Genomic DNA, 14,010 nt, shown 5'->3' with positions numbered 1-14,010 from the left:
AATGACTAATGATGATGTGTATCTTTCATATGGATTTCTGGCTAGAAGTCTTTACCAGGTGGGTATTTCACAAATGTTTTCTCCTAGTGGGAGGCATTTTTGCCTGTGTCTTCATCTTTGACATAATTTTCAAAGAGCAGATTATGAAACTAATTTATTACATTTAACTTCTGATTAATGTTTTAAAAATCTTAGGTAAGTATCTATTTAACCCAAGTTCACTAAGATGTTCTTCTTTTTCTTTTTCAGAAGTTTCATAGTTTTCATTATATATTTAATTTATGATCCAATTTCAGTTGAACTTTTTATAAAGGGTAAAAAGTAGTTTGAGGATTTATGTTTTTGCATGGCAAAATCCAATTGTTTCAGTATCATTGTTGAAAAGACCAACCTTTCTCCTTTGAAATACTTGGGCTTAGAATATTATAATCAGCTAAGCTACCATTCTCAAAAAGAGATTTTCAGGATTTCAAAGATAAAGAGAATTCATATTCCCTGAAAGAACTATTAATAGGCTGGCTGTGTTTCAGCAATGAAGAAAAGAGGAATGGGGGTAATGGGTATAATTTAAGATAAAATGTTAATCACTGAGATTGAAAAAACATGTTAATAACTGTAATTAACTATTAGATTAATATTGATGATATTAATGAAATTAAGGATATGCATATCAACCATTAATTTAGGGGTCTGAAAAGGGGTGAAATTAATTAAATAAGTGAATAGTTAATGGATAATCAAAGTTTTATGGGGTCCTTACTGGGATCAGGATGAAGATTAAATACTGAACAACTAGAGGCTCATTGGGAAAATGATTAAATTTGTGGTTCATTAAGTATAGTAAATATGTATAGGTAATATGAAAAGAATAGGAAAAAACCTACAAGTTGCAAACCAACAAAATTCCATTTTAAAAATAAAAGTGAGTGTATAATGCTTTATCATATGAATGGAAAACAAGAGGGAAAATACTTTTTAAGAAAAAAGCTGTTAAACAGAAATAAAAAAATAATATAGGAGAACTATATTCAACTCTATCAATAATCATAATATCCTTAAACAGTATATGTCCACATTAAAAAACTGGGATTATCACATTGAATAACAAAATAAAATCTAAGAATATGTTGCTCACAAGATACACCTCTAAAATAAAACTGAATCAAAAAAGTTGAAAATCATAAAAAAGCATATTAAACAAAGGCACCACAGAAATCTAAGGTAGTATTAATAACGTAAGGAAAAGTAATATGATTAATAAGGTTTAAAGGTCACCACAATTTAATAAAAGGAAATAATTTACCAGGAAGATATTAAAAGTGTGGGTTTGTATGTACCTAAATGCACAAACTCAAAAAATATAGAACAACACTTGGCAGATTTACAAGAACACCTACATTATAATATATCTAATTTACAAGATATCTACATTAAGAGGAATTGGGTTATGGGGAGAGTTTTAACATACTTCTCTCAGAAACTGATAGATCTCTCTTCTTCCAAAAAAATATTAAGCATAAAGTATATTTGAGTAAAAGAAGTAAGAAGTTTTATTGAAGAAATACAGAGAGCCCTACATTCAACCAACAGAGAATATACATTCTTAACAACTATCCATGGAACAGTTTCAAAAATTGGCCATGAGGGTTGTGAAATAAATCCCAAGAAAATTTTAAATGTCAGTTTTATATAGAGTGGGTTTCACGACCCAGATGCCATTAACTTATCAGTTGGTGTGTGCAGCTCCAAGGACCAGAGGGGCAGGACATGGCAGAAATGGTACATCTTGGCCATTGAGCCCCAGCGTTCCATCTCTGCTTGTCCCCATTCCTGCAAGTGAAAGGGAGAAGATGCCAGGGAGGATTTGCCAGCTGAACAAGAGCAGGAGGAAGCCATTGCTTAGTTCCCACATTTGGAGTTCACTGGGTGAGGTGGCATGACCTTTGCATGAGCCAAGGGACAGACTACTTTCCAGCAGTGCAAGTGAATGAATTGGTGGGTTTGCTCCCACACAGTGAGCAGAGATAGTGCCCTTAGTATATACACTAAGCAGTATATTCTCCTTTCCTGCATCTGGCTTGGTGGTTTGCTTCATATGTCAGCATTGAGTCCTTAGAGATGATTATGGCATAAAGTAGAGGAGAAATGGGCTCTCTTAACCTTCAGAAAGCATCCTCCTGACACTTAAGACAATAATTCCTATCTACAGCATCATTTATGTTTCTTAGAAATGGCAGAATCACTATGTAGTGTCTAGTCTGTGCCTAGTAAATAGTAGGCATTCAATAAAGGTTTGAGGAATTCAATTAATATCTTTTCAGTTTTTCTTGGAGCATCATAAATTGAAATCATGCCATGGTTCAAACATAGAGTGACATGGAGATAGGAGTTAGTGCAGCTGCAGAACTGTTTTTGGGACCTCAATTGTACTGAAGTGGCAGTAAGGGGGGAACATTTGAACACATAAAAGAAGAAATAATGGACCCATTCAAAATGTGATATTTTTATTTTTGTATCATTAATATATAATCACACGAGCAACATTGTGGTTACTAGATTCCCCCATTATCAAGTCTCCACCACATACCCCATTACAGTTACTGTCCATCAGTGTAGTAAGATGTTATAGAGTCACTACTTGTCTTTGTGCTATACTGCCTTTCCCGTGGCCCCATCCCCACGTTATGTGTACTAATTCTAATGCCCCTTATTCCCCTTTTCCCTCCCTTACCTCCCTCCTCCCCCCGTCCCTTTCCCTTTGGCAACTGTTAGTCCATTTCTTGGGTTCTGTGAGTCTGCTGCTGTTTTGTTCCTTCAGTTTTTGCTTTGTTCTTATGCTGCACAGATGATTGAAATCATTTGATACTTGTCTTTCTCCACCTGGCTTATTTCATTGAGCAGAATACCCTCTAGCTCCATCCATGTTGTTGCAAATGGTAGGATTTGTTTTCTTCGTATGCCTGAATAATATTCCATTGTGTATATGTACCACCTCTGCTTTATCCATTCATCTACTGATGGACACTTAGGTTCTTTCCATTTCTTGGCTATTGTAAATAGTGCTACAATAAACATAGGGGTGCATATGTCCTTTTGAAACTGGGATCCTGCATTCTTAGGGTAAATTCCTAGGAGTGGAATTCCTGGGTCAAATGGTATTTCTATTTCTAGTTTTTTGAGAAACCTCCATACTGCTTTCCACAATGGTTGAACTATTTTACATTCCCACCAGCAGTGTAGGGGGTTCCCCTTTCTCCACAACTTCACCAAGATTTGTTGTTCCTAATCTTTTCTATGTTAGCCATCCTAACTGGCATGAGGTGATATCTCATTGTGGTTTTAATTTGCATTTCCCTGATAATTAGTAATTTGGAACATCTTTTCATGTGCTTGTTGGCCATCTGAATTTTTTCTTTGGAGAAGTGTTTGTTCATATCCTCTGCCCATTTTTTAATAGGGTTATTTGATTTTTGGGTGTTGGGATGTGTATGTTCTTTTTATATTTTTGATGTTAACCACTTGCCAGATATGTCATTTACAAATATATTCTCCCATGCTGTAGGATGCCTTTTTCTTCTGCTGATGGGGTCCTTTGCTGTACAGAAGCTTTTTAGCTTGATGTAGTCACATTTGTTCATTTTTAATTTTGTTTCCCTTGCCCGAGGAGATGCATTCAGGAAAAAGATGCTCATGTTTATATTTAAGAGATTTTTGCCTATGTTTTCTTTTAAGAGTTTTATGGTTTCATGACTTACATTCAGGTCTTTGATCCATTTTGAGTTTACTTTTGTGTATGGGGTTACACAATAATACATTTTCATTCTCTTGCATGTAGCTGTCCAGTTTTGCCAACACCAGCTGTTGAAGAGGCTGTCGTTTCCCCATTATATATCCATGGTTCCTTTATCTTATGTTAATTGACTATATATGCTTGGGTTTTTATCTAGGCTCTCTAGTCTGTTCCATTGGTCTATGGGTCTGTTCTTGTGCCAGTACCAAATTGTCTTGATTACTGTGGCTTTGTAGTAGAGCTTGAAGTTGGGGAGTGTAATCCCCTCCACTTTATTCTTCCTTCTCAGGATTCCTTTGGCTATTTGGGGTCTTTGGTGGTTCCATATGAATTTTTGAACTATTTGATCTAGTTTGTTGAAGAATATATTGTTGGTATTTTGATAGGGATTGCTTTGAATCTGTAAATTGCTTTAGGCAGGATGGCCGTTTTGATAATATTAATTCTTCCTATCCATGAGCACAGGATGTGTTTCCATTTATGGGTGTCTTCTTTAATTTCTTTCATGAGTGTCTTGTCGTTTTCAGAGTATAGGTCTTTTACTTCCTTGGTTAGGTTTATTACTAGGTATTTTATTCTTTTTGATGCAATTGTGAATGGAATTGTTTTCCTGATTTCTCTTTCTTCTAGTTCATCATTAGTGTATAGGAATGCAACAAATTTCTGTGTATTAATTTTGTATCCTGCAACTTTGTTGAAATCAGATATTAGATCTAGTAGTTTTGGAGTGGAGTCTTTAGGGTTTTTTATGTACAATATCATGTCATCTGCAAACAGGGACAGTTTAACTTCTTCCTTGCCAATATGGATGCCTTTTATTTCTTTGTGCTGTCTGATAGCCATGGTTAGGACCTCCAGAACTATGTTGAATCAAAGTGGGGAGAGTGGGCATTCTTGTCTTTTTCCTGATCTTAAAGAAAAAGCTTTAAGTTTCTCGCTGTTAAGTATAATGCTGGCTGTGGGTTTGTCATATATGGCCTTTATTATGTTGAGATATTTGCCCTCTATACCCATTTTGTTGAGAGTTTTTATCATGAGTGGATGTTGAATTTTGTTGAATGCTTTTTCAGCATCTATGGAGATGATCATGTGGTTTTTGTCCTTCTATTTGTTGATGTGGTGGATGATGCTGATTGATTTTTCAAATGTTGTACCATCCTTGCATCCCTGGAATAAATCCTACTTGATCATAATGGATGATCTTTTTGATGTATTTTTGAATTCGGTTTACTAATATTTTGTTGATTATTTTTGCATCTATGTTTATCAGGGATATTGGTCTGTAATTTTCCTTTTTTGTGGTGTCTTTGCCTGGTTTTGGTATTAGAGTGATGCTGCCTCATAGAATGAGTTTGGGAGCATTCCCTCCTCTTCTTCTTTTTGGAAAACTTTAAGGAGGATGGGTATTAGGTCTTCACTAAATGTTTGATAAAATTCAGCAGTGAAACCATCTGGTCCAGGGATTTTGTTCTTAAGTAGTTTTTTGATTACCCATTCAATTTCCTTGTTGGTAATTGGTCTATTCAGATTTTCTGTTTCTTCCTGGAAGAACCTTCCTTGGAAGATTGCATTTTTCCATAAAGTTGTCCATTTCTTCTAGGTTATCCAGTTTGTTCAATATGTGACTTTTTAAAATCTGTTTACTAATATCTGGGATCTTTTTAAAAAGAAAAAAATCTCTGTTTTTTTGTATAGAAAATTATTTTTTTCCAAGAGTCTATATGGGGCTTGATTTACCTTTCATTCATTGGCTGGAACATAGACTATGGATTTGAGAGAAAAAGAATTCCTATTTTTGATTTTTAAAAAGTTATAAATCTGCAATAAATATAAAAAACATTCATTTATTGAAAACTAAAAATTAAGTCATGGCTACTTAACTCATTGGATAGTGAAGAAAAAATTGCATAAATATTAAGACTTTAAATCACATTGAAAATGCTATATATAAAACATTTTGGGTTCATAAAGTGGTTCTTAGTGGTAAATTTATAGCACTAAATTAATTTTTTAAATGACAGCCAGTGAAATAAATTTACCTCAAAAAAAGGCCTGTGAGATAAACTAAAGAAAGTAAAATAAATTTTAAATGAGGACATAAATTAACAAGAAAGAAGACAGAAAAAAACTAATTTTTTGATGAAATACATATTTTTTTCAGCAATAAATTAAATTTCCAAAGTTATGAATAAGTAAAATTTCAGCAAAGCTAGAATATATTAAAAGTATCAATTCAGTGGATGGATTTATTAGCAGATTAGACACAGGTGAAGAAAGAATTCATGAATTAGAAGATAAATTAATTAAAAGTATCTAGATGAAGCACAAAAAATAATAGAAAATACAATAAAGGGGCATAAGCTATATAGGGAAAAGGACTAATAGAAATGCAATCAGAGTTCTAGATTTGTATGTGCTTAATATTTCATCAATATATAAAACAAAAACTGGAACAAAAAGGAGAAAGACAAATTTATAAATGCAGTGAAATTTTAATGGACTTCTTTCAGGAGCTGATTAGACAAACTGTGGTACAGTCACACAATGGAATAGTACTCAGCAATAAAAATAGTGAGTAGAAAGCCATGGAAAAACATGGAGGAAACTTAAATGCATATTGCCAAGTGAATAAAGCCAGCATGAAAAGGGCACATATAGTATGATATATGACATTCTGGAAAATGTAAAACTATAGACACAGTAAAGTAATTAGTAGTTGCCAGGGGTCAAGGGAAGAGGGGAAGGATGAACAACAACACAGGATATTTTTAGGGCAGTGAAATTATGATAATGGTATATATAAGATATTATGCATTTGTCAAAATCTATAGAACAAAGAATGAACTTTAAAAGGTTGGAGGATCCCAGGAAGGAATGCAGGCTGTGACAAGAGAATTTAACCATATTACAAATGTCTGAAGCAACCTCACTGAAGGGGATGAGTAGGTGATGGGGCGACATGTTAAGCTAAGTACCTTGGTAAATGACTAAAGGCAAAAGAACTGCATGTGAGCTCTGTACTCTACTTGATAAGGTTGTTTCCCTTATGGTTTCTGGTCAACAGTTTTGATGCTGCTATTTGTGGATTTGGGAATGGAACAATTTCAGAAATGGATGGCAGATGGTGGGACCCAGGTTTCTCACCATTGGAGTGGGAGTTTATAGGTAAGCAATGGGAGAAAGCTAGGATGATCCCTGTAGTAGTGGATTCAAGTTCAAGATACCAGTATGAACTCGTTTAGTTTAATATGAATACAGATGGCTACATATACAAGTATATATAATATACATATACATGATTTATTATGAACATGAGTATTTTTTGCTCTGTCTCCTGAGAGCACCACAAGAAATGATGTCCCAGAAACAGCAAGCATACCTCGGCACCCATATCTTAATTTCTAATACCATTCTCCAGTAAAAGGAACCAGGGTTCCTTGGGAAAATGGCAGCTTCTAAGACTGGGGGGGAATACACTAGATGAGCCTAGAGAATCTGGTAGTCCTAAGAAAGTAAGGCAGCGCTCAAAACAAAACAAAGCATTGATGGGGGTATGTCAAAGGACCACAGGAGTTAAATGAAAGCATTCCTAATGCTGAAGCTGGAATTTCTGACCAACGAAATAAAGTAATATTGGATTATAACCTGGAGTATAAAGTAAATATCCATGAGCCATGCTGGTTTACATAAATGATGGAATAAATTAGTAAATGAAGAAGAAGAGAAAAATCTATGTAGAAGGATTCCAAGAACTCCCATGCAAAGAATTTATGTAGATATTCTACCTTCAAGGGAAGGGGGCAAACTCCCCATTCTGTGAGAGCTGCGCATGACTTCCTTCTAGACTGTACAAGACTCAAAGGGGGAGAAAAAGAGTGACTTTACACTAGAAAGTCCTATAAACACTACCACAGCCAGGTGACTAAGGCCACCATCAACACTCAGGAATCACGTTGACAGTAGATACACTTAACGTGACATGATGAAAATACCACTTCTCTTCTGTGCTGTTCCTCCCAACAACTCATGACCTCAATCTTTCAGGAAGCAATCTGCAGACAAATCCTAATATTAGGGCATCTTACAAAATGCCCGGCCAGTCCTCCTCAAAACTCTCAAGGATGTCAAAAGAGTGAAAATCTGAGAAACTGTTACAGCCATGAGGAGTCTAAGGAGGCCTGACAACTAAGTGTTACCTGGGATCCTGGGACAGAACAAAAGGCCATTAGGTAAAGACTAAGAAAATCCAAATAAATTGTGACCTTTTGTTAGTAATGTTTCAGTATTGGCTCATTAATTGGAGAAAATTTATCATACCAATGTAATAATGGGGAAACTGGTGTGAGGTATATGGGAACTCTCTGTACTATCTTCTCAGTTTTCCGGAAAATATAAACCTGTTCTAAAAAGTAAAGTCTCTTAAAAAGAAAAGAAATTTTAAATGAACCAAATATTGCTTTGCAAAAACAAGCAGATGAATCTCCTGAATATAAAGCTGAGCAAAAGAAATCAGGCACAAGCCTGCAAACTCTATGATTCTTTCCATATAGATTTTTTAAACTGGTAATTATGGCACGGGAGTTAGGAAGGTGTTTCCTATTTCCCCATTGGGAAAGTGGAGTGGATGGTGGTTGGATGATGCCATGTGTGGGGCTTCTGAGTGCTATTAATGTTCTATTTCTTGATCCAGTTGGTGGTAACATGGATATATTCTCTTCGTGAAAGTTAATTGAGCTAATGCTTATTATTTGTGCACTTTTCTGTACAATCCAATAAACCTCAATGATGGAAAGAAAACAGGAATGCATGAAGAATGCATCAGAATGTTAGCCCCCTGGATAAATATAGGAAGCAATGTTGAATTTTAAAAGGTTCTTTGCCAAATAATACCTAAAATTTACCAATTTTTAATATTACCATTGCTAACGCAAACTCTATCTTGCTTACAGACTTAAAAAATCTAGCTTAAGTATAAAAACACACGAGATTATAAATGCCAAATTCACAATGGCGGTTACCTCTGCAGAGGGAGATAGGAACACAGAACCAAGGAAAGGGGAGCAGAAAAATCCGAAGCGCATATTGCAAAATAGAAAGTTGTGATACAGTTAGGCTCAGCTATGTAAGTAATCATGACCATGTCTGTGTGTGTATATCCACACACAGAGATCTATAAGAACATGTGACAACCTAGGAGAATTAACAAGTATCGTGTGATCAGTACTTGGCCTCCATTTTGCTGAGAAAGAATGGATTCATAGAGCCTTAACAATATGGAACCATTGGCCTCTTCTTTATCAAGAGCAGTTCTGACTCAAAGAGTAATGGCCTTTGCATTTCACCAGCCCCTTGTTAACATCTTATCTTTCATGAAATGTAATGTCCAAGTTTTCTGGAAGGTAAATTACATCTGCGAACAAAGCTCTTTAGAACCACTGCGAACAGTCTGATATTAGAGGTCAATGAGCAGAAACCAATCCAACCGCTCATTCATTCACTCCGAAGCCTGAACCAACGACCTACACAGTCCATGTGAGATGTGATGGGGCTTGAACTAGGCTGTTTACAGAGGTGAGAGAGAGAAACAAACCGATCTGAGGGGCATTTTGAGGCAGAACTGTCAGGCATTGCTGAATGGCCCTGAATAATGAAGCAGAGCCCAAGAGGTGAGAGGAATCAAGGATGTGAGCAGCTGTGTGGACACTGGTGCCGCTAACTGAGAAGCGGAAGGTGGGGGCGAAACTTAAGAAGTTTGTCTTTGGAATGTGTGAAGTCTGGGATGCTTTTCAAAGCCCAAGTCTAAATGTGTGCAGTTGTATGTTGAATCTGAACTCACAGAGAAGTCAGGCTAGAGACCTGCCCTGGGGTGTCCCCGCTATATTGATGGTACTTAATGCGATGGGACTTGATAAGACTTCCTTGGAGAAGAGAGGTCCGAAGATCACGTCTTGAGCTACTGCAGTGGTTAGAATTTCATAGAGGAGTGTGCGGAGCCAAATGAGAAATCAAAGGCTGTTTCTCAGAGCTTTCTGTGGCAAGGGAGCAGGCCACAATCGCTTGGGGTTGGCAGAGACTCAAGATAGGTCAGAGGAAAGCTTCATGGTGGAAAAAAGACCTTAGGTGGGCTCTGACTGGAGGACTTGGGCTTGGGGAGATTGGAGGTGGGCTAACTGGAAGTGGGGCACCCCAAGGGACTGGTTAGGTTACATATTTTTCTTCCACATTTAGTCCTAAGTGGGGAGCATGGAAAAAAATTGGGAACTCTGTCAGTTATTAATCAAGTTCTGCTTATTTGTGGCCAATTGCTACAGAAGTTACTGACTGGCTTCCTGTATTGCTGCTAGAGATACATCAGCCTGTCTTCTATGCATCTGACTCCTGGCAGGCTGGCTTCCTGGGCTGATTACTACAGATAAGGGGTTGGTTTCTTGGCCAGGTTGCTGCAGGTTGCAAGTCAGGGTTCTGTTTTTACATATGATCTGGCCATTGTCCATTTGTATATTCACTCTCTCAGGAGAATACAGTGGGAAAGGAGACTGAGAGAGGACAGCTAGAGAGGCAGGAGGAAAGCCAGTAGAGATTATCACCCTGGAGGTCAGGAAAAATAATCACGTGTCTCATAAAGTTGGGTGGTGTGTGGTTAACTCCGGGAAAATGTTGCTGAAATGACTGGCAAAATGAGGATGCAAATGTAGCTCAAGGTTTTCCAGATGAAATAGAGAAGCCGTCAACATTCGTGCTGAATTCTCAAACATGAGAAACATTCTCCTATGGCAGTGGTGGAAATGGAACTAACAGGGTGAGTTAGGAAGAGAATAACTTCCAGTCCTTGTAGGAGGCACATTGCATCATAGTTAAGGACTGAACAGCAATACCGTCCCCCACTGAGAAGAGGCGATTTCCAGCGCCATGATGGATTTGTGATTGGTTAGATCCTAAAGGCTCTAATATTTCATTTTAGGGAATTCTACCATTGAGTAGATTGGGAAATGGGTCCTTCTCCCTCAGGGACTCTTAGGAACAGGGAAGAAAACCTAGGAAAGCAATCCTGAGTTTAATCCCCAGTATTCCAACCCAGGAACTTCCAATCAGCCATAAGATTGTTAACCATGAGCAGAAATTGTTTAAGGATACTTTTTATTTTCATGAGTTTGGTTTTCTCTTACTTAAGCAATATAACTATATTACAAAAGTTTGTCAAATAGAGAATGGATCAAAGTTGTCTGGAATCTGGGTTGCCCACTCCAGTTCTGTTAGAATGACCTTACCCTTGAATTCATCTTTGGTGAGTGGTGTAAGCAGAGGCTTCTGTCCTTTCACAAGGGGACATTTGCATCATTCCTTGGTATGAACACTAACTCCTTTTCTTCTGGAAATCTGCTAAAAGACTGTGGAAACCTAAGAGCAGAGAGAAATGGGGAAGAACAACCTTGAGCAATGGTGGGTGGGGTTGAAGCACCTCTTTGATCCTTCTCAGACTCTGTGCCTTCTCCCTAGTCCTGTGGCACCCACTCTAGCCCAGGCCAGACAGCTCCTTCCTGGATTACTCAGCAACATCCTACCTGGTCTCCTGGCCTTGTTCCTCTCCTGTCCAACATTCACATGGCTGCCAGAGAGTTTTTCAAAATCCTAGACTGAACTACCCCTTTCCCCTACGAAGTTTCAAAGGCTTCCCTTTGCTCAAAGGCTCCTGTCTGGACTCCCTATTAATACTCAAGAGCTCTCTCCACATTTTGCCTCCTACTAGTGGTTTTCAATATTGGCTCTGCTTTGCAATCCTGGGGAGCTGTACCAACTGCCCAGTGGCCTGCTTTAATCCGTCTGGAGAAGGTACCAGCTATTTGGATTTTTCAGTTCAGTTCCCCAGGACCTGGTGACACCTTCTTGAACTATTTGTGGATTCTGGTGGCTCAAAAATAAGAAAGGCTTTGTGTTTCCAAGGTGACTCCATCGCAGAAATACAGTAGGTTTCAGACTGAGAGATGGGGGTGGGGATGAGGAAAGGAAACCATGGGAACCTGGATCCAGGAGGGTGTTTGTAAGGCTCAGAAGACAGCCACCCCGGGACTGGCCCGTGGCCCGGGAAGTGGAGCAGCCAGCCAGCAGGAAGAAGGGGCCTGGGGCCTGGACCACAGGGGCCCTTCCAGCCCCAGGCTTGGGGAGCTGTTCTCCCAAGTAGCTCTCCCTCAGTGCATTCTTAGCTGTTCCTTCATTTCCCAGCAGTGAAAGTGCAAATACAAGAAGAAAATAGGATTTTCCCTGGTGCCAAAAGGGGAAGAGAACTCCTTCCTTCCCTTTCCTTTGAGTATTTGACTTAGAACCCTTTCTCTGTTGCTTTGAGATGTGTGTACATCTCTCAAAACACAAAACAAGCCCCTTACTTGTTTTGCTTCCCAGGAGTGCCTTTCTTGGGGGCTGGGGAGCCCTCTCTCCGAAGGTCAAACATCAAGGTGGCTGGTGCCCTGTCTCTCTGGGAGGTTAGCTTAGGCGCCTGGCTCCAGGCTGTAACTTCCTGTTTATCAGAAAGATAGGAGACAGTTTTCCTTAAAATTAGGTGCTTCAACTGCCTGCGAGCTTCTGCTTGGGGTGGATAAGGAAGGTGAGACTTCAGGGAGCTATACTCTACTGTTAGCCGCCCTCAGCCCAAAGCTGCAGGGCTTGTCCTGACCTGCCACCGCTGTCTCCCGCTGCAGCAGAGGTGGGGGAAGCACGTGTGATGCCAGCGAAGAGCCTGCACTACTGTGGGGACTGGAATGGCCAACAAGCATCAAAGAGCTGCCCAGTGGCAGGCCAGCCCACATCTCATGGAAGGGGGACCAGGGACGCCACTTACATACAGATCGCAGCAGAAAGTAGAACCCAACACAACGAGGGTCATTCACTATAAGTTACTGCCCAGAGAAACACTGATGGAGAAAGGGCCCCGTGTGCTTAAACACAGAGGCAGCCTGCTCCAGGCAAAGGCGGGGCGACTCTCAGGCGGAACTGGAGGACGACTGCTCATTCTCCACTGGGAGTGGGGAACTGGTTTCTAGCAGCAAGTGGGGACATGGACTGTTGGCCTGGGAGGACACTCCCATCCCCAGGTACTGGCCTAGAAGTAGATACTCAACTGTCTGGAAGGAGGATGAGATCAGCCTGTTGGTTTCAGGGCTGACGAGTAGGGTTTCAGGACCCTGCAGGCAGGAAGGGGGTAGATGAGAAGGTTTACAGTCTTGGGTCCAAAAGGCATGGCTGGTGCGTATATGGGAAAATGAAAGAACCAGCCGGATCTGGGGGCATGGATTGGTAGGCAGAAGAAAGCTCCAACTAGGTGGGCCCAGGCCAGTGCCCCCCGAGCAAGCCCAACCACGAGAACTCACCCCTGAGCTATGACCTCATCCCCAGCAAGCCCCTACTCTGCAGCGGGAGTGTCTGTGGCGTCTGTAAGTTGGAGATGACATCTGTTGGTCTCTGGTCAGGCCAAATGTGTTATATTATGGACTCCAGACACAATGAGCTCCATAATAGGGCCCAACCTCTGTAAGTCCTGGGGGATCACGAGATCCCAAGGTAGGCTCGGAGCTTGGTATTGTCACCAACCAGTGGCTGTGGACCTGTAAGTCCCATAGCCCAGTAAGAGTAGGAATGTTGGTGCCCTGGGAAGTAGGCAAAGAGGAGATGACAACTGCATTTCTACATGTGCTTGCTGTTGGGCCAACAACCTAAAATACCTCCCCTTCGTGATGCATGTAGCAGAGTCCTCCTCATCAAGAATCGGCATTTGCATCATTTTGTGGATGGAGCCTTTCTTGGGCCTCAGGTAGAAAGGCCAGTCCTTCCTCTTGAGTTCAATCCTGGCTGGATCATCTCTATCTCTGGCATTTAGTACTGTGCTGGGCACCATGCAGGCACTCAATAACTGTTCAGAGATAGATGAAGGAATGGGTAGTGAATGAATTCAACAGGTGAAGAAACTGGCCTGAGGATGATTTGTCCATTTGACAAAGTCACCCAACTTGTTAGTTTCTCATCTCTTTGCACCAACCAGGAATAAAGACCAAAACCCAGACTTCTTCATCCCAGGACATGTCCTTTTATATGGTGTGGGCGGCCCTTAGAGCTCTTGTTGGCCACTCCTAGTACTCTCTGGTGCCTACCTGGTGGGGCTCCCCTTGTGTTATGATTAAGAAGTTCCATTCCCCACCCCCTCCCATCCCCTGCACTCACTCACCTGACCC

The sequence above is a fragment of the Manis javanica genome, chromosome 3 (assembly GCF_040802235.1).
Source record: "Manis javanica isolate MJ-LG chromosome 3, MJ_LKY, whole genome shotgun sequence".
Taxonomy (NCBI): domain Eukaryota; kingdom Metazoa; phylum Chordata; class Mammalia; order Pholidota; family Manidae; genus Manis; species Manis javanica.
This window is presented reverse-complemented; position numbering follows the sequence as displayed.